Genomic DNA, 19,649 nt, shown 5'->3' with positions numbered 1-19,649 from the left:
TCCTCCAACGCTGACTGGAGGGATGGATGGGGCGGACACAACCTCTAGAGAGGTAGAGTCAGCTGTCAATCAGGTGGTGGGGTGGATCTGGACAATATTTTTTTGATCCATCCCAGCTGCAGCGTGGCTCTGCTCTGTCAGCATATAGCGGGCAATATTGCAGGGGGGGGGGCGTGGGGGGGGGCCCAAGAAAATTGAGTGAAATGCGCTCTTCCCCCTAGTTACTGAAGCTGCCACAGGTTGGCTCTCTTGATCGAGAACTGAGCGATCACATACCGCTGATCGCTCAGTTCCTGCACTCACTCTCTCTGCAGAGAGCGGTGACTGTCAGTCACGGCTCCTCGCAGGAATAGCCCCCTCCCCTCTCTGATCCTCCAACGCTGACTGGAGGGATGGATGGGGCAGACACAACATCTAATAAGGCATGTGGTGACCCACTGGACATGGGGTCGCGATCCACTTTTGGGTCACGACCCACCAGTTGAGAACCAAGGGTATAGCGTATTCAATCTGTAATTGGATAGAAAACTGGATTAAAGACCATATTCAGAGAGTGGTGATCAATGATTCATACTCTGAAGCTCTGAGGTTGATAGTGGTGTCCCCCAAGGTTCAGTGTTGGGCCCCTTCCTGTTTAACCTATTTATAAATGACATAGAATTGGGGATTAAAAGTACTATTTCTACAGTCCTTACAGAATGTCTCCAACCTACAGGCAGACCTGAATGCACTGTGTGATTGAGCATCTATTTGGCAACTTAGGTTTAATGTTGATAAATGTAAAGTTATACACTTGGGGACCAAAAACATGCATGCTTCATACACTCTAGGGGGAGTATGTTTGTGGGAGTCAGTGATGGAGATCGATCTGGGTGTTCTGGTAGATCATAGACTCGATAATAGCATGCAATGTCAAGCCGCAGTTTCTAAAGCAAGCAACATATTTTCTTGTTATAAAAGGGGTATAGACTCCAGAGATAGAGACATGATCCTGCCCCTGTACAAAGCATTAGTAAGACCTCATCTGAAATATGCAGTTGAGGTTTGGGCACCAGTTCACAAAAAGGATGTTGTGGAACTAAAGAAAGTGCAGCGAAGGGCAACTAAACTCATAAGAGGCATGGAGGAGCTCAGCTATGAGGAAAGATTAACTGACCTGAATTTGTTCTCTTTGGAGAAGAGGCGATTAAGGGGGAACATGATCACATGTATAAATACAAAATACATAAATGGTCCAGTGAGCTTGGTGCCAAATTATTCACTTTAAGGTCACTACAAAGGACACGGGGGCACTCTTTGCGTCTGGTGGAAAAGGGTTTAACCTTTGCATACGGAAAGGATTCTTCACAGTTAGAGCTGTGAGAATGTGGAATAGACTCCCCCAGGAGCTAGTTCTAGCTAGCTCAGTTAATTTTTAAAAAAAAATGGATATATTCCTAAATGCACAGAATATTACTGGATATTGAGTTATTATAGGTATATTAAGCATCAGAGATTGTTGATCCAGGGAATATCCGATTTGCCTTATGGGATCAGGAAGGAATTTTTTTTCCCTGTGTGGCGTTCTGTTTGGGCTTTTCTTTTTTTGTTTTTAATTTCTCTATAGGCTGAACTTGATGGACATGTGTCTTTTTTTCAAACTGGGAACTACAGACCAGTCAGTCTTACATCCATAGTATGTACATTGTTAGAGGGAATAATTAAGGACTACTTAGTAGAGTTTGTTCATGATAATGGCATAGTTAATGATAATCAGCATGGGTTTAGGAAGGACCGTTCCTGCCAGACCAACCTACCTAGAGGGAGGCCGGTGGATGTGGTATATCTAGATTTTTCAAAAGCGTTTGACACAGTACCACATAAATGCTTACTACACAAGCTGAGGTCCATAGACATCGATAAAAAATGTTGTGTACATGGATAGAGAACTGGCCGATAGGCGTGTACAGGCAGCGGTCCTGTACCGGATGGGCCCCATCAAGCGGGCGAGTGAGCAGGGACCGAACCCAGCACGGGCTAGGGGAGTCTGCCTCCACACAGGGAAGGCATAGAAGGTCGGGCAGAGACTCGCATGGGAGTGAGAGGATACAACGGGGGTGGAGGAAGCAAGCTGTCAGCACTCAGCAGGTATGAAGAGCCAACCTGCACTCACAGCTGCTACTATACATTTCGGCCGGGAGCAACGTTGGGAGGGGGAGGGGGGGATTGTTTTCCCATGTCTCCTCCTCTCTTCCTCCCCTGGCTGCTTATAGTGAACTATGAACGAGCTGAATAGCGATGCTGTGTGTGTGTCCTGTATTGTGTGTGTCTTGTGTATTAGGCCTCATTCATACTGGGCCCACGCGTCCATGCGGCGTGCACACCTGTAAACAGTTGATCCCGGGAGGGACAGGTGCTGTGTGTGATTGCGCGCAACAGCCTGTTCTCCTCTATGGGAGGATGCGGCCGTACGGTGTCATTCGTGTCTGTTGGATCCTGTGTGCGTCCAAGTGCGGACACCCATACCCACATAGATGTGCAGTCCTGATGTCTGTATGACACCGTACAGCCGTGTACTCCCATAGTGAAAAACAGACTGCTCCGCGCAATCACATGCAACACTTGTCCCTCCCGGGATAGGTGTGCATGCCGCATGGACGTGTACAGCCAGTGTGAGTGAGGCCTTACGTGTTGTGTGTGTACTCTGTGTGTGTACTCTGTGTGTGTGTGTGTGTGTGCGTGCGTGCGTGCGCAGTATGTGGAGTCCGAAGTATAACTGGCGGAAGGGGGGGGTTAAGATGGTCACAAAGCCTGGCAGCCAACACAATTAAGCCTGTGAAGCCTGTTACACCCTGCACTCGGAACCGCGCACAGCAAAGGGAAGTTGCGGTGCGCAGAGCTTTGCAGTGGTTCTGGTCTGAGGTTTTCAGTGCCTTAGTTCTGGTCTGTGGTCTGCCGTGCTTTGGTTATAGTCTGAGGTCTGCCGTGCTTTGGTTATGGTCTGAGGTCTGCCATGCTTTGGTTATGGTCTGAGGTCTGCCTTGTGTTGGTTCTGGCCTGAGGTCTGCCTTGTGTTGGTTCTGGCCTGAGGTCTACCTTGTGTTGGTTCTGGCCTGAGGTCTACCTTGTGTTGGTTCTTTGGGTCGGTTGGTTGGTTGGGTCAATCTCTTTCTCTATAGGTTATCTCCTCCACCTTTTAATAGCTACAAATTCTAAGACAATTTAGACACTTAAATATCTAAGTATACACTGTATTCTTTGGACTCTGTATGGAATTTACTATAATACATTTTGGATTTTATGGACACTAGTCTTGTGCGGCAGATTGCGGAAGAACTATTTTTTGTGTAGGTTTGTTAGTCTCTTGTCTTAAACGTATGGGTCTAGGAGATGGTTACTCAACAAAATGGAATTCTGCTTTCCTCCCTCCGCTTTTCCAAATTCCATCGTCTGGTTTGGCAGCTCTGTTCCCTGACTCAGTCCACACTTAAAAGCTCTGAGAGTTCTGGGACTGATGGTTACATAGTTTGAAGAAAAAAAGACACAAGTACATCAAGTTAATTTAAATTTTAAAAATGTAAAGGCGCATGTGCAGAAGCTGCGGAATGATGGGCTGACGCGGCTCCGACTCCCCCACATTAACGCCAGATAGATAGTGGAGCTCTGCTGCGAGATGCCGAGAAGGGCTGGAAGAGAGTCCGAGAGCTGAGCTGAGTGGTAACGGAGGGCCGAAGATACGGCTGATACTGATGACCGGGTGCAGGGGAGCAACTCTGGCAACCAGGAGCTGCAGGCAAAGAGTGGACTGGATGGTTCGATCAGGAGTTTGGAGCCAGCAGAGGAGGAGAAAGGACTGCAGTGGATGAATCCCAGAGGAAAAAGCTGAATACCTGGGTAAGCAGGAGAAATAAGCAAGCAAATGTGAAAACATTTATACAGGGCTGTGTTCCAGGTTGTGCATTTGAGCTGGGGATATCCTAGTTTGTTTTAAGCTGCAACCTTTGAAGGTTAGTAACAAGCTGTGGTTTAATTGAGATATCAAGGGACGTGAAGTATGACAAATACAGAGTTAGCGGCTACAATAGCTTTTGTAGAATACTGGCCTCTTAGACTGGATTAGTAAAAAGAGACATGAAACAGTACCGGCGTCTCCACCTGCGAAACAGCCAGTTGTAGCGGAAAAATTAAAACACTGAAGAGGCAGCTCCCTCCGGTCAAACCGACCACCAATCTGAGAAACAGTAAACGAAAAAGGGCGCCTCCATAGTGTGAAAACGAAATTTAATGATAAAATGCACAGCTCGTATTGTACTTACAAAAAGTCGGTAGTAAAAGGCATATAGAAAACGATAGGATTTCGAATCTAATAGCAGAGGAAGTCTGAAACGGATGTGTAGTATCAGTGTCCACTGCCCCATGATAGTCAAAGGTTTACGCATTTCTGGGGCACGCCCCCTTCATCGGAACCTAAGTAAACTCACCTAAAACCTGCTCTTAAATGTCTACAAATGGCCTATCGCAGGCGATCTCAAAAAGTCACATGAGGCATCAGACCAATTGTCTGTGTTAAAACTTTTGCTAAAGTTTGTCCGAATTAGCCAGTCAGCTGATAGTAATAAATTTAATGAACAGCATAGTGGTCTTGTTTGGTGTTTAAAAACCCAGATTTTTTGTAGGTATAGATCTAGGGGGGCAAGATATAACAAGGCAGCCGAGCGCACTCTTGACAGCCATATAAACTGTTACACTGACATGAAACACGGCCTCTATGCGATGTGACTAGCAACAGATTGCATCTATGTTGCAATTATAAAAACAGATAAAACAAACAGTTTAACAACTTAATTGCTGGAAATGACCTCTATGTAGATGAAAAGTGAAACAAAATTAGATACATAGAAATGAATAATGGAAATGGAAGCAATCAGAGTAGCGTTGTACTACTATTGGTGCAATACATATTTCATGCTCGGATCACATAAGATTGATACATCAACCAGTGAAATGCTAAATCTCATACACAGATGCGGCATTACTAGTAAAGCCTTATCGGTGTCAGCACTGGAATTTCACCCAAAAAATAGATACACATTGAGCAACGTGTATTGGTGGTGGTCGTGTTAAAAACAATATCCATATTAATAATGGAAATAGTAAACATGGTGAGAATAGATGTAAATGATAAAATTTATATTTAAACCAGCTTAAACAAAACCCTTTGGGAACATCAACCCCAAAGGATCTAAACCCACTAATGAATGAATACAGTCAATTAAACAACCTGTATATATTTGTGCGTGTGCACCCTTGTACACAAACGAAGTTTAAGGTCTATATCAAATTTCGGTAAGTGCAATAGTTTCATTTTTTTAATGCGGCTGCAACCCTCCAAGACTGCAACCCTCCAAGATGGCCGATGCCGACCAGAGATTAGTGCTTCTTCTGATGAAGATATGCCGGCACTGTCTAAACATAGCCTGATAGCGGCAGAAGTAGCAAAGCTACTGAAACCCACAATCCAGGATGTGGTACACAGGGCGGTATCTAAAGGCATACAAGCCCTGCGACATGACTTGATGAACCAGGCCCAGAAAATCTCAGAGGCGGAACATCGCATCGCCCTCTTGGAGGAAGTCACATAGTCCTCTTCCTCGCAAATCAACTTGGCACACCGCAACATCTCCTGGATCGCGTAGAAGACCTAGAAAACCGATCCCGGCGAAACTATCTGCGGATCATAGGTCTCCCGGAAACGTACCACCCTTCCATGCTGCCGACCATATGCACGCACAATATCCCGGATTTGCTGGGACTTCATGCCCCATGCAAAGTCGAATGGGCGCACCGAGTCGGACCGAATCCCCCCGGACCGGAAAACGCCTCGACCAGTCATAGTGAGGTTCTTGGAGTACAATGACCGGTCGGCGATTCTCTAAGCCTTCAGGGCTAAGAAAGGCCTCCATCTTAATGATCATCGCCTTCTAATCTTTGCGGACTACCTGGCTGAGGTCACAAAGAAAAGGAAGGCATTTGCAAAAGCTTGTTCTCTCCTGTACCACCGGAAGGTGCGCTTCACTCTCGCCTACCCGGCCACCCTTCGCTTTCAAGCTGAAGCCATCACCTTTCTGGAACAAAAGGACCACGGATCATCGATCGAGGCAGGTCCCGGCTCCCCTAGGCCCCAAAGACAAGGTACCCCGGCAAGAAGGGCTACGACTCGTCTTCCAATGACCCCCTCAGACTCCCCCTGACTCCGCCTCTGCACGTCCATTCAAGCTGGAGGCTTCCAGCGCGCACTTGCCTGCCTTTTGAACGGCCACTCACCAACACGGACGGATCTTCAACTACCGGAGACCCTAGGCCATCGCTTCCAACCCGGATCCCTGGACTCCTCCAATGCCCGGGTACTGACCCGTGACGACCGTGAGTACCCGTTTCCTTAGTTGCTCCTTGATAGGATCACCAGTCGTTCCTCTACAGTGACGCTACTTTATTTGATATCGAGCCTACGGTATCGCCTGATACTACTTGCTAATGCCAGCTCTATTGCTATGTTTGTAGTAATTTTTTTTCTTTTTTGGGGGGGACTCCCGATGCCCGTTGAATCGTTATCCCTCCCTTCCTCTTCGCTATACACCGGTGTTGACCCCTGTGCCCCGGCCTTCTGATGCCCTAATACTACTGGTATGGGTCCTGGCCTAGCGGAGCGCCCACACAAGCTCTGCCACGCTCTCTAGGAAGAAAGTGAAGTCATGCACTGATTGTTCGAGATCCCTGTTATGGATCCTGTTCTTGTTCATTATCTCATTGTTATTTTTTTGTTTTTTTGTTTTTCATGCTCTATTTTTACGCAGTTTTTGGCCCTGTTGGCCACATGGTAAACGACCATACGCTCCATGTCCTGGCTGGTGACGCTACCTTTATCTCAAGGGGGCCTCCCCCCTCATTCTCTATGTATTCTTATCATGGATGTGGTCAGGTATTGCAGAATAGTTCCCATCCTTCTAGTAATGTATTCCGAATTCAAGTGCGGATCTTTGCTACTGGCTATGATACGTTATTGATATTATTGTACACTGTTTTTATGTCCCTTATTAAGATCCTATGTCTCAGGATGTACGTGTGATCTCCTGGAACGTGAACGGCCTGCGTTTCCCTGCTAAGCGCATGATGGTACTCCGCCATCTTAGCAAACTTAAACCAGACATAGCCTTCATACAGGAGACACATCTCCCTCAACTGGATGTTCAGCGCCTCCGCAAACTATGGGTTGGGGAGGTGCTGAGCTCCCCAGCGGTGGGAAGGAGAGCCATTTTATTTAATAAATCCCTTACGTATACTATCCTGCATACTGATACCGATCTTGAAGGTCGAAAACTGCTGGTGAAAGTCAAACTCCAAGACAAGACCCTTTCTTTATATAATTTCTTTTTCCCAAATGCGCCTACAGCCTCCTATTTCCAGGAGCTAAGAAGCTCCCTATGTGGGAGCTAAGAAGAGACATACTAAAGCCCAGTTCCTCAAGGCCAGCTTCGCCATGAGAAAAGCCCAACTTGATTACTCGTCCCATCCCTCGGCAGCTAATAGTGCTCTATGGAAGAAAGCCAAACAAAATTTTGAGTGGTGGTCTGCCCAACAACAAACATTTTACCAGGCCCAGTCAAAACTATACTTCCATAAATTATGGAACAAACCGGGGAAAATAATGGCCAATCTAACGAAACCTAGGTCCTTGCAGTCTCACATATCCTCTCTTCGCTCACAATCGGGAACTCTTGTTAATGACCCCAAGCTCATTAACTCGACCCTGGAGAAGTTCTATGCGAACTTATACTCCTCATCGCCAACTGATGCCGCACTAGGTGATGCCTTTCTTACTTCGACTATCCTCCCGAAAATATCAGAGGAAGATCTTTCCTTCTTAAATGCAGAGATATCGCAAGACAAAATCCTAAATGTCATTAAATCTACAGCGAATGGTAAATCCCCAGGCCCAGACGGTTACACCTAAGCATTCTATAAATTGCTCCAATCACAGGTGACACCCACACTACTAGAGGTCTTTAATGGCATATGGCGGGGGGCGAGTATCTGAAAACAGGGCAGGAAGCATATATTAAAGTGATCCCTAAAAAAGACAGAGATCCCACTTTACCGGACTCATACCGCCCGATATCCCTCATAAACACTGATGCCAAAATACTATCCAAAATAGTCGCGGACCGCTTAGCTAAAATTCTGCCGCAATTAATATCTTCAGCCCAGGTTGGATTTGTCAAGGGCCGCTCAGCAGTAGCCAACATTCGCAAAATACTGACAACATTGGAATAATTGGAATATGCAAAACAACACCCAACTTTTCCTTTGGCCTTGATCTCGATTGATGCCGAAAAGGCCTTTGACAGTATCCAACCATCATGGCTTCTTAGAGTCCTGGAGACAATGGGGTTCTCTGGCCCTTTCCGATCGTTTATAAGTACATTATATGACTCCCCCTGCGCCCGGATACTCACCCCGGGGTTCATATCTTCTAGATTTCCGTTACAAAAAGGCACCAGGCAAGGCTGCCCCCTATCCCCCCTATTGTTTAATATTTCTTTGGAACCGCTATCATTATACTTTCAAAACAATGTCCAACTCTCAGGGATCCCCTTCAACACACAAAAACTCAAAATTATACTTTTCGCTGATGACATAGTCCTATTCTCCTCCAACCCATGTCATGACATCCCCCTAATCCAAGATACACACAAACACTTGTACCGGAGATCCTCTTGTTTTTGTTTAATTACTGGGACTCCTCAGGTAATATTCCCATCAATTTCAGTCGTTCTGCTAAGCAATGGATAAGTATCTCTCTACTGGTGGCTAGGAGATGTATTCTACGGGAGTGGTTATCCAATCTCCCCCCCACAGTGAAGAAATTTCAAGACGATCTCATGAACCTTTTTCATTTAGACAGGCTAGATGCTACCCTGAATCTGAAGAATGAGAAAGGAGTTACCATATTTTACGATAGATGGTTGCCTTTTATGACTGTAGCTTTCTCCCCTTCCGAAAGAGAACATTTGCTCTCCCCCTTTGAGTTCTCCACATGCCGCCTGCTGGACAAATTACAACAGTCAACTAGGTAGAGGCGGGGGCAAAACCTTACCTCTAAAACCTGACACGAAGGGCGGGGCATATACCGCCATTGGCACTGACCTAAGGCATTGCTGCTGTCGGCACCTTCCTTATACATTATTTGGGTCTAACTTACTTATGGTTGAGGACATGTGTTTTTAACACGAATACCACCAATACTATGAACGTTGCTCAATGCATCTGTTTTTTTGTTTTTTGGGTGAAATTCCAGTGCGGATAATAAGGCTTTACTAGTAATCTGTATATGAGATTTAGCATTTCACTGTTTAATGTTTCGATGTATCAATCTTATGTGATCCGAGCATGAAATATGTATTGCACCAATAGTAGTACAACGCTCCTCTGATTGCTTCCATTTCCATTTTTATTATTAATTTCTATGTATCTAATTTCGTTTCACTTTTCATCTACATAGAGGTCATTTTCACCAATTAAGTTGTTAAACTGTTCGTTTTATCTGTTTTTATAATTGCAACATAGATGCGATCTATTGCTAGTCACATTGCATAGAGGCCGTGTTTCATGTCAGTGTGACAGTTTATATGGCTGTCAAGAGTGCGCTCGGCTGCCTGTGTGTTATCACACACCGGTTTTCGATCCTTTAAGCTGCTTATATTAAGATTCGGAGGTTTGTTATATCTTGCCCCCCTAGAGCTATACTTACAAAAAAAATCAGGGTTTTTAAACACCAAACGAGAACACCAGTATGCTGTTCATTAAATGTATTAATTTCATCAGCTGACTGGCTAATTCGGACAAACTTTAGCTATAGATTTAACACAGACAATTGGTCTGATGCCTCATGTGGCTTTTTTAGATCGCCTGTGATAGGCCATTTGTAGACATTAAGAGCAGGTTTTAGGTGATGAAGGGGGCGTGCCCCAGAAACACGTAAACCTTTGACTATCCAGGGGCAGTGGACGCTGATACCACACATCCGTTTCAGACTTCCTCTGCTAGAAGATTCGATATCCTATCGTTTTCTATATGCCTTTTACTACCGACTTTTTGTAAGTACAATATGAGTTGTGCATTTTCTTGGGATTAGTAAAAGCCTGACGGAGACAAATTTCACTGTGAAGAGGAAGCTACCTTTGCAGTGGAATTGGAAAGCCTAATCAGGCTGTGCTATTCTCTTGGATAGATTAAACTTGAACAATGGAAACTCCAGAGTCATTGGCTATGCTAGCTGTATAGAGCATTGGCTGTGTGGAATTGGTTAGTAAAAGCCTGACAGATAAAATATTGTTGTGAAGAGCAGGGCACCTTTGCATTGATAGCTGTAAGCTGGAGAAAGGCCAAGGCACATTTTTGAAGAGGCTGCACTTGTAGCAAGAGCGGTTGGCCCTATAAGAGATGCAGTAATCTTGGTTGTTTGGACTTTATTAGTAAAAGCCTTCCAGGGACAAACTGCACAACGTAGAGGAGAAGGACTCTTGTATGGAAGGTGGTAAACTGTATTATGCTCTGGTATCCTGTTGAAAAATGACTGCTGCTCTAAGGGATTCAGAATAACAAAAGGACTGAAATAGCTCTACCTAAAAATCAGTCTAAAACACAGCTGATATACACCTCATAGTAAAAAGCGTGTGATAATTGGTGTACAATAGAGGCCTGTAAACTTGGGTCCCCTGCTTTCCCTTTCTCTCTCTTTCCAAGTTTGTTTATTTGTATTATACAAAAGGAAAAATAGTTCATAATGCAGGAAAAACAAAATACGCAACAGAAGGGGGTTGTAAACCCACTCCGCTCTAAGATTGATGCTAGTGGATTGGGTGAAAGTTTATTGATATAGACCCCTAAAATTGGGGGCTTGGCATCATCAAGAGAAAGCAATCCACAGCAAGCTGTAACACAAGATAACACCCAAGTACTATTAGATACATTTCAGGGTATACTGCAGCAAGCTTTAGACAAAGTATCAAAAGAACTAACAGAACAGCTCACTAAAAAGATACGGTATTTGGGAAACAGAATCTCATTGTTGGAACACAGAATGGACGATGCAACAACAGTTTTGGAAGGTCATTAGGATGAGATTAAAAATATTGAAAACCAACATTAGTGAGTTACACGATAAATTAGATGCAGCTGAAAACTGGGCCGTGACGCTCTTAACTTAAGGATAAGATGCGCCCACTGGAAGCAGTAATAGATATCCGTGCCACAGTCATGCAGATGTTCCAAGAGCTAGCTCCAGAACTCCCAAAAGAAAGATTTGAGCTGGATAGAGTCCACAGGGCCCTGCAGAAATGGAAACCAAAGGCCCCCCCACCAGGTATAATGGTAAACTGTAATTACTTTCAAACTAAAAACCTGATTCAGCTAGCTCGGAGCAAAGATGCATTGATTTATCAAGCCTTTCACTATCAATGGTTTTTTAACTAAATCGACCATACAGAAAAGGAGCTTTAAACCTATCGTGACAATATTACAAAAACACCAGGTCCGATATAGGTGGGGCTTTCTGTTTAAGCTTTGTTTCACCTACAATAGAAAGCATTATTCTCTTGCCACTATGGAAGCAATAACTACTTTGCTAAAAGAAATAGGATTATTAGAAGGCAACTTGAAAGAAAGTTCAGACCATCCTGACAGTCCCCTCAGCCCCACAGCAGAGCCATGGATCAGAGAGGAACATGAATCCTTCAAGGGATTTGGACACAAAAGGGAAGGATGGAAAGCAGAGGGAAGAAGAAATAGACTTCATCGACATTAACAGCAAACAGATTTTCTTATTTCCATTCTATTTCCATTATTTCCATGTTTGGGTTGGTTTTTTTTTGTAAGCTTTTTGGTGATAAATGTGGGAGTAATGTTAAGTGAAGCACTAAAATATATTGAATTATGGATCTCAGGGTAACACAACTAAGAGAGAAAGTAAAAGTATAACAATATGTTGTATATTTAAGATGAGAAATAGTGTGCTAGGAGGGTGCGGTTTTACATCACATAAAGAAATGACTTTTAGCAATTATATATTACGTTTGTGTGGATTTGGTATAGATATTTACATACAGGCATTTTAAATGTCCTAAAGATAGCTACGTACAGAGTTATGGATAATGGTTTCACAGGGTATGAATATGTCAATGATTTTGTATCATTTATAACACTAAAATTACTTGGCCTTAAGGGTGTATGTTTTGACCTGACAACGAGACATTAAGGGAGATTAGAGTAGGAATATAAATGTGATAAAGAGGGTTAAGAGGGAGAAATAGTTTATTAATTGATCGAGGTGGATTTTTTTGGCCCTATAGGATATTATGGTTTTACATATGGGAGTTAAAGGATCATGAAGTTATAGAGTACACGTTAGAATTGGAAGGCACCTGTAAAAGGAATCATTCTTATTAGAGATATTGGTAAAGATTATTGGGATTATGGGAATATACAGTGAGGAATATAATTATTTGATCCCCTGCAGATTTTGTAAGTTTGCCCACTTACAAAGAAATGAAAGGTCTATAATTTTATCATAGGTGTATTTTAAATGATGAAGACAGAATATCAACCAAAAATCCAGAAAAAACATGATAGAAATGTTATAAATTGAGTTGCAGGTCAGCGAGTAAAACAACTATTTGATCCCCAAGCAAAACATGCCTTAGTACTTAGTAGAGAAAGTTGTTGGCAAGCACAGAGCTAAGACTTTTCTTGTAGTGGATTACAAGATTTGCACACATCTCAGGAGGGATTTTGGTACACTCTTCTTTACAGATCTTCTCTACAACCTTAAGGTTTCTTGTCTGTCGCTTGGCAACTCAAAGTTTCAGCTCCCCCCTTAAATTTTCAAAGGATTAAGGTCCGGAGACTGGCTAGGCCACTCCATGACCTTAATGTGCTGCTTCGTGAGCCACTGCTTTGTTGCCTTGGCGGTATGTTTTGGGTCATTGTCATGCTAAAAGACCCATCCACGACCCGTCTTCAGTGTTCTGGCGGAGGGAAGGAGATTCTCATCCAAGATTTTACAATACATGGCCCCTCAATGCGGCAAAGTTGGTCTGTACCTTTAGCAGAGAAATGGCCCCAAAGCATAATGTTTCCAGCTCCGTGCTTGACTGTAGGGATGGTGTTCTTGGGGTCATAGTCAGCATTTTTCTTCCTCCAAATACGGCAAGTTGAGTTAATGCCAAAGAGCTCAATTTTGGCCTCATCTGACCACAGCACTTTCTCCCAATCCTTCTCTGAATTATTTAGATATACATTGGCAAACTTCAGACGGGCCTGTACATGTGCCTTCTTGAGGAGGGGGACCTTGCATGCGCTGCAGGATCTCAAACCATGGTGGTGTATTGTGTTACCAATGGTTTGTTTGGTGACTGTGGTCCCAACTGCCTTGAGATCATTCACAAGCTCTTCCCGTGTAGTTCTGGGCTGATCCCTCACTTTTCTCATGATCATCCTTACCCCATGATTATTTTGTATTCCTTGCATTTGCGAATAATCGCTCCAACAGTTGTTTCCTTCTCACCAAGTTCCTTGCTGATCTTACAGCCCATTCCAGGTCTACAATCTTGTCCCTAACATCCTTTGACAGCTCTTTGGTCTTGCCCATGGTGGTGAGGTTTGAATGGAAGAAATGGAGCACCTTCTTAAATTGACCGGACTAATCTGTGTACCACATAGCCAGTCTGTGGGAGCCAGAATTATTGTTGGTTTGTAGGGGATAAAAACATTTTTTACTCGCTGAACTGCAGCTCAATTTATAACATTTGTATCATGTGTTTTTTCTGGATTTTTGGTTCATATTCTGTCTCTATCATTTAAAATACACCTATGATAAAAATAATAGACCTTTCATTTCTTTGTAAGTGGGCAAGCTTACAAAATCTGCAGGGGATCAAATAATTATTTTCCTTACAGTATATGCATGCCCCCTTATAATTTTTTTTTATAGCCACGGGGAATTAATTTGTGGGGTTTTAGTTTTTTTGGGGGGGGAACGGGGGGACTCTACCTCCAAAGGAACGCAGATCCCCTATTTTCACCCCTCCAGATCCCAGAGGTTTGGTAGGATTAGGTTTATCCAAGGATGGTTATTAAAAAAAAAATAAAAAAAAATTAAATTAACCCCTTCATGACTGAGGCCTTTTTTTCATTTTTTGTACCCATGTTATATTCCAAATTTTAGGCCTGAAAATTACTTAAAACCCCCCAACATTTAGGAGGGGCAACGGAGCCCGGGAAGCACGGTGGGGGGGCGGCCCCTTCTTCGGGACGCAGAAGCGATCTGGCGACAGGTAAGTCGCCAGGATCGCTTCTGTTGTAAAGCCGACAGTCGGCTCTACAAGTTTAAACAGAGTCCCGGCGGCAAAAGTCACCGGGAGTCTGTTTAAACAGCCCCGATGCTGGCGACGTACACTGTACGTCGTCAGTCACGAAGGGGTTAAAGGAGATCTGATAGGTGAGTGATTTCCACTCATCCTCATAGTTCGAGCCGACCTGTGATGAGGAAGCTGTCACACGTCGGCTCTATTGATCGGGAAGTGAGCAGAAACATGCACGATCTGCTCACTTCTCGATCGTCTCCCTGCAGTTAGCGATGCCCGCAGGGATTCCCCCCTCCCCTCTCTGATCCTCCAGCGCTTAGTGGAGGAACGGACGGGGGAGGGGCGGGCACAGCTGGCTCTGCCTCCAGATAGGCAGAGCCAGCTGTCACTGCCATTGCCCACGATATACTGAGCTTTTTGGTCACGGGAGGATGCTAGTATATGTCCTCCCGTGACCCTAAAGAGAACTATGGGGAAAAACACTTACCCCATAGTTCTCTTAAGTTACTAATGTTAAAAGGAATAACTTTTTTTTTTTTCGGTCTTTACGGGCCGATATTGTGTGTCTAAAGGAAACACATTTTACTAAAAAGTCCTGCCCCAGATATTTTTCTGCAAGGTATCCACAAATATTCTTGGCAAAACTTGCGACTAAACAAAGGGGAATTTTAATAGGATTTGCGAGGACAGTACCATTTGTTTGTCAGTCTGAGTTAAATGATCCTGAAGGATGCTACATTTTACTTTCTTGGCAATTGGTGGATGATCTAGTAACGATAGTAGCATACTATGCCCCAAAAATTAAACCGGCCCTTTTTTCACATTTATTTAAATTGATAGAGCTGTATTTACAGGGCATGTTGCTTATGTGTGGGGACTCTAATGTTGCTCTTCAGCCCCACATTAGATAGATATGCCCTGCAGGGGAGTAAAATTGCAGAGCCATTTGATTTATCAGCAAGAAAGTTAAGAGATCTACTAAGTGCCCATGCAGTGGTAGACAGTTGGAGGGATTCAAACCCGAATAAAAGACATTATACATTTGTCACACCCTCATAATAGGCTTTCAAGGATAGATCATTTATTTATCCCAATTACGGTAATTAACAAATGCCGATGGTCTGCTATAATACCAATACCATGGTCTGACGACGATGCAGTTAGCTTGGAGATAGATACATTGATAGCTAGATTGACATTAAATTCTACTTTTTTGAGTGATGGCAAGATGATGCAACAGATAGAGGATGCTTTGGGAGAGTTTTTTCAATTGAATGGACAGTTAGTATCATCAGTGTCTACATTGTGCGATGCCCATAAGTCAGTGATCTGGGGAAAATGTTTCCAACTAATAGCTGGAAAGAAGACACAGCAACAGGAAAAGCTCTAGAGGGAAAATATGTCTTGGCATCAGCTCAATATAAGGCAAATCCTACAGCCCAGTCCCAAAAAATAATGGAAGAGGTTCAGATGCACTTGAACTTATGCTTGACGCATCAAACTGATAAATCTCTTCATTGGAGTAAACACAAACTATTCGCAAATAGATTACGATATTGCAGCCCTCAGCTAAAGACCATTAGCTTAAAAATAAACGATTCCGGCTTTACTAGTGATCTCGTTAAAATAGTAGCAGAGTTTCACAAGTATATGAAACAACTTGCGACAGTCCCTAATGATTTAAAATACTTGGGGAATGAGTATCCCAGGTTGGAAATAACTTTCCCTAAGATTGCAGATCATTTTGTGGCATCAATGGAAGCCCCTATAACGAAACAAGAGAATGTGATAATGGGTCTACAGGTAAGCAAATGCCCGGATTGATTTACGGCACTTTATTATAAGAAATATTTTTGCGTTTTAGGACCTTATCTAGTGGAATTATTTAATAAAAAAATACAAAATGATCACTTGGGTTCCAATTCTTTGACAACTGCAGTAATTATGATACCAAAGCCTAATAACGACCTTACTAATTGGTCGCATTTTAGACCTATTTCCCTTCTTAATGTGTGTGTAAAATTATTAGCAACAATTCTAGCAACAAGGCTAAATAAAGGGATAAGTAATTTAAAAGAAATAGATCAGGTGGGTTTCATTCCAAAAAGGCAAGCTACAGATGGCATAAGAAGAATGCTTCATCTGATACATATAGACAAATTCCTAGCCCTCTGTTGTTAGACATTCGCAAAGCCTTTGATACAGTTCTGTGGCCGTATCTGTTTAATACTTTGCAGAAGTGGGGATATGGCCCAAATGTTATCAGATGGGTCATGGAACTGTATCGATATCCGAAGGCGTTTATAAGGTATGCAGGGGTTAGCTCCTCTCAGTTTCAACTCATGAGAGGGACATGCCAGGGGTGTCAGTTATCCCCCTTATTTGCATTAGCCCTTTGAGCCTTTGGCCATGGTGATACGGAAAGACTCAAATATAAAGGGCTTAGTCATAGGGGGATATGAACACACAATACCGTTGATGCCGACAACACTATTGTGTGTAACTAGTTTAGATAAAAGTATATTGCGTTTCGGGAAAGTATCAGGACTTCAAGTAAATACATCTAAATCTAAAATTCTAACCATAGTAATATCAATGGAGCTGCCACTTATGATCAGGGAAGCATTTCCATTCACTTGCGAGCCTTATTATAATAAATATTTGGGGGTAAAAATTACTTCTAAATATGAAGATCTTTATTAGGCTAATATCCCACCTTTTAATACAACTGGTTAAACTGATAGAAACTGTATCAAATATCATGGTTAGGCAGAATAGCTGCCATAAAGATGGCATTACTTCCGAAGATATTGTATATGTTTAGGGTTCTACCTATAAAGATTCCATTGTATGTAATAAAAATTCTTCAACAATTATTGAATACATTTATATGGGCAGGACAGAAGGCTCCAGTTAAATGTCCTGTACCGGAGTTGGGAGTTCCTCACTTGAGGAATTATTATTATGCGGGCCAAATATCCGTGCTCTTTTCATATTTTGCCTTAGAAAATATTCCTCAGTGGGTAACAATCGAAGTAGAGAAAATTGGTACGATTGCCATAGAAACCCTCTTATGGATCCCTAACATTAATCTATATCCGATTTTAAATCCCATACTAAAACATTCACTGGTAATTTTGCAAAAAGTAAGATACTCGGGAAGACTAATGTCTCCCCACATGCCTTTGGTAACGATCATAAATAATCCATCATATCTCCCAAGTTATGAAGAACCTGTAAGATTTTCTAGATGGGAAGGGACTGAGAAATATGATTTCCTCCCCCCCCCTCCCTACTATTGAATCAATTTATATGGGCAGGACAGAAGGCTCGAGTTTCAATAACTGTACTGTACCAATCACAAGCTAGGGTTGGGAGTTCCTTATTTGAGGAGTTATTATTATGCAATCTGCTTTATTCGTATCATGCAAAAGAAAATATTCCTCATTGGGTAACAATCGAAGCAGAAGAAATTAGAACGATTGCAATAGAAACCCTCTTATAGATCCCTAAAATTAATCTCAATCAGATTATACATTCCATACTAAAATATTCACTGGTAATTTGGCGAGAAATAAGATACTCAGGAAGACTAATGTCTTCCCATATGACTTTGGCAACAATCATAAATAATCCATAATTTCTCCCAGGTTATGATGAACCTGTAGGATTTTCTAGATGGGAAGGGACGGGACTCAGAAAAATATATGATTTTTTTTCCCCCCGCATGTGATCATACCTTTTTCAGAAATACAGGCTAAGCATAAACTCCCCCACTATTTAGATATTTACAAATTAAAAATGTAATTGATTCAGTATTATATATTGTAGAATTACCATTGGCATTAACAAAGTTTGAAAACCGTGTTTGAGAGACCCCCTTGGAAGAGGTGGCCTATCAACAGTTTATAAATCATTGACCGAGTGATTTGATGCTTGGCCGTTAAAGTATGTGACAGCTTGGGAGAATAAATTAGGAAGACAAATACAATACAGAATGTAGACCGTTTTGGGATACAGTAGCCCACTGCTCAAAACATTCATTGGAGATAGAGGCCAACTATAAGGTAATGATTAGATGGCATATGGTCCCTACAAAACTGGGCAAGTTCTCAAAGGCTATATCATTGTTATGTTTTAGGGGCTGTGGGGAAAAAGGATCGATGGCACATATATTGTGGAGGTGCCCAAAATTAATTGTTGGTCGGAAATATACAAAATATACAAATTTAGACTAATAACTTTTTTACAGCTGTTTAACATTGGCTAGAGCACGGAAGGTGGGTATCCCCTCGGTTCAACAAGTTAAAAACAAAATGTCTTGGTATTTGATTAATGAGAGAATGACAGCGATATTGGAAAATACAATCTTAAAATTTAAGAAGGTCTGGCTATGGATTAAAGAATTTATGCCATTAGATCTGGATACAATTTTAGAAGGGGAATGATAGAAATCGAAGCCATTGGGCACAGGATGGGGAGAGGGAGGGGAATGGTTTTAGAGAGAGGAGAATGATGATATACAAATAAAATTTATTTACCGTATTTTGCACTCCATAAGGCGCACCTGACCATAGGACGCAGGGAGGGTAGGGTTCTGTGACAGCTGAGACAGGTGGCGCTGTAATCACAGTCTCAGTGACCACACAGAGCAGACGAAGAACGGACTGCCTCTTGGTCACTTGCTTTAACGGCATGGCTGATGAAGACCAGGTACTGAAAGATTGGGGCAGTTTGAAATCCCTTACCATGCTTAAGGCTACCGAGACCCCTTCCTACAAACTACAATTGTACTTTGAAGATTTATTTTCACTCATGTTAATCTAGGGCAGGGGCCTCAAACTCCATTCACTCGGGTGCCACTGGACAAATGTTATTCTCCCATGGGCGCTGCTTGCCCAATTTTATACTTCAGAATTGCGTTAACTTAAAAATTTGCATTTTCCTGCAGCAGGAATCCCTAATCTGGTGTTTACAATCGGCAGCTGTCACCCGTTCAAGTTAATGATCATGTGACAGCCGCTGCATTTAAACGCCTGCACACTGCATGTAGTGGTATGTAATATGATTACATGCCATTAGAAAACAGTCACTCTCCCTGGACGCATTCATCGTGCATCCAGGGAGAGTTATTGATTCCTAACCACGTGTAATTATATACCATTACATGCAGCGTTCCGGCGTTAACATGCAACGGCTGTCACCTGATCATTAACTTGAACGGGTGACACACCTACCTATCTATATATA

General features: G+C 42.8%; 1 protein-coding gene across 1 annotated transcript in view; it reads left to right on the top strand.

Annotated features, from left to right (window-relative positions):
- Positions 1-19,649, top strand: part of CNOT3 (CCR4-NOT transcription complex subunit 3) — a gene marked incomplete at its 5' end in the record, with an annotated part of 216,828 nt that overhangs the window by 165,896 nt on the left and 31,283 nt on the right. The gene's annotated exons all lie outside the window — the stretch shown is intronic.

Source organism: Nanorana parkeri, unplaced genomic scaffold (assembly GCF_000935625.1).
Source record: "Nanorana parkeri isolate BGI_ZX_2015 unplaced genomic scaffold, ASM93562v1 scaffold1915, whole genome shotgun sequence".
Classification (NCBI taxonomy): domain Eukaryota; kingdom Metazoa; phylum Chordata; class Amphibia; order Anura; family Dicroglossidae; genus Nanorana; species Nanorana parkeri.
The sequence above is the reverse complement of the archived record's forward strand: the minus strand, read 5'-3'. Positions and strand labels throughout refer to the sequence as shown.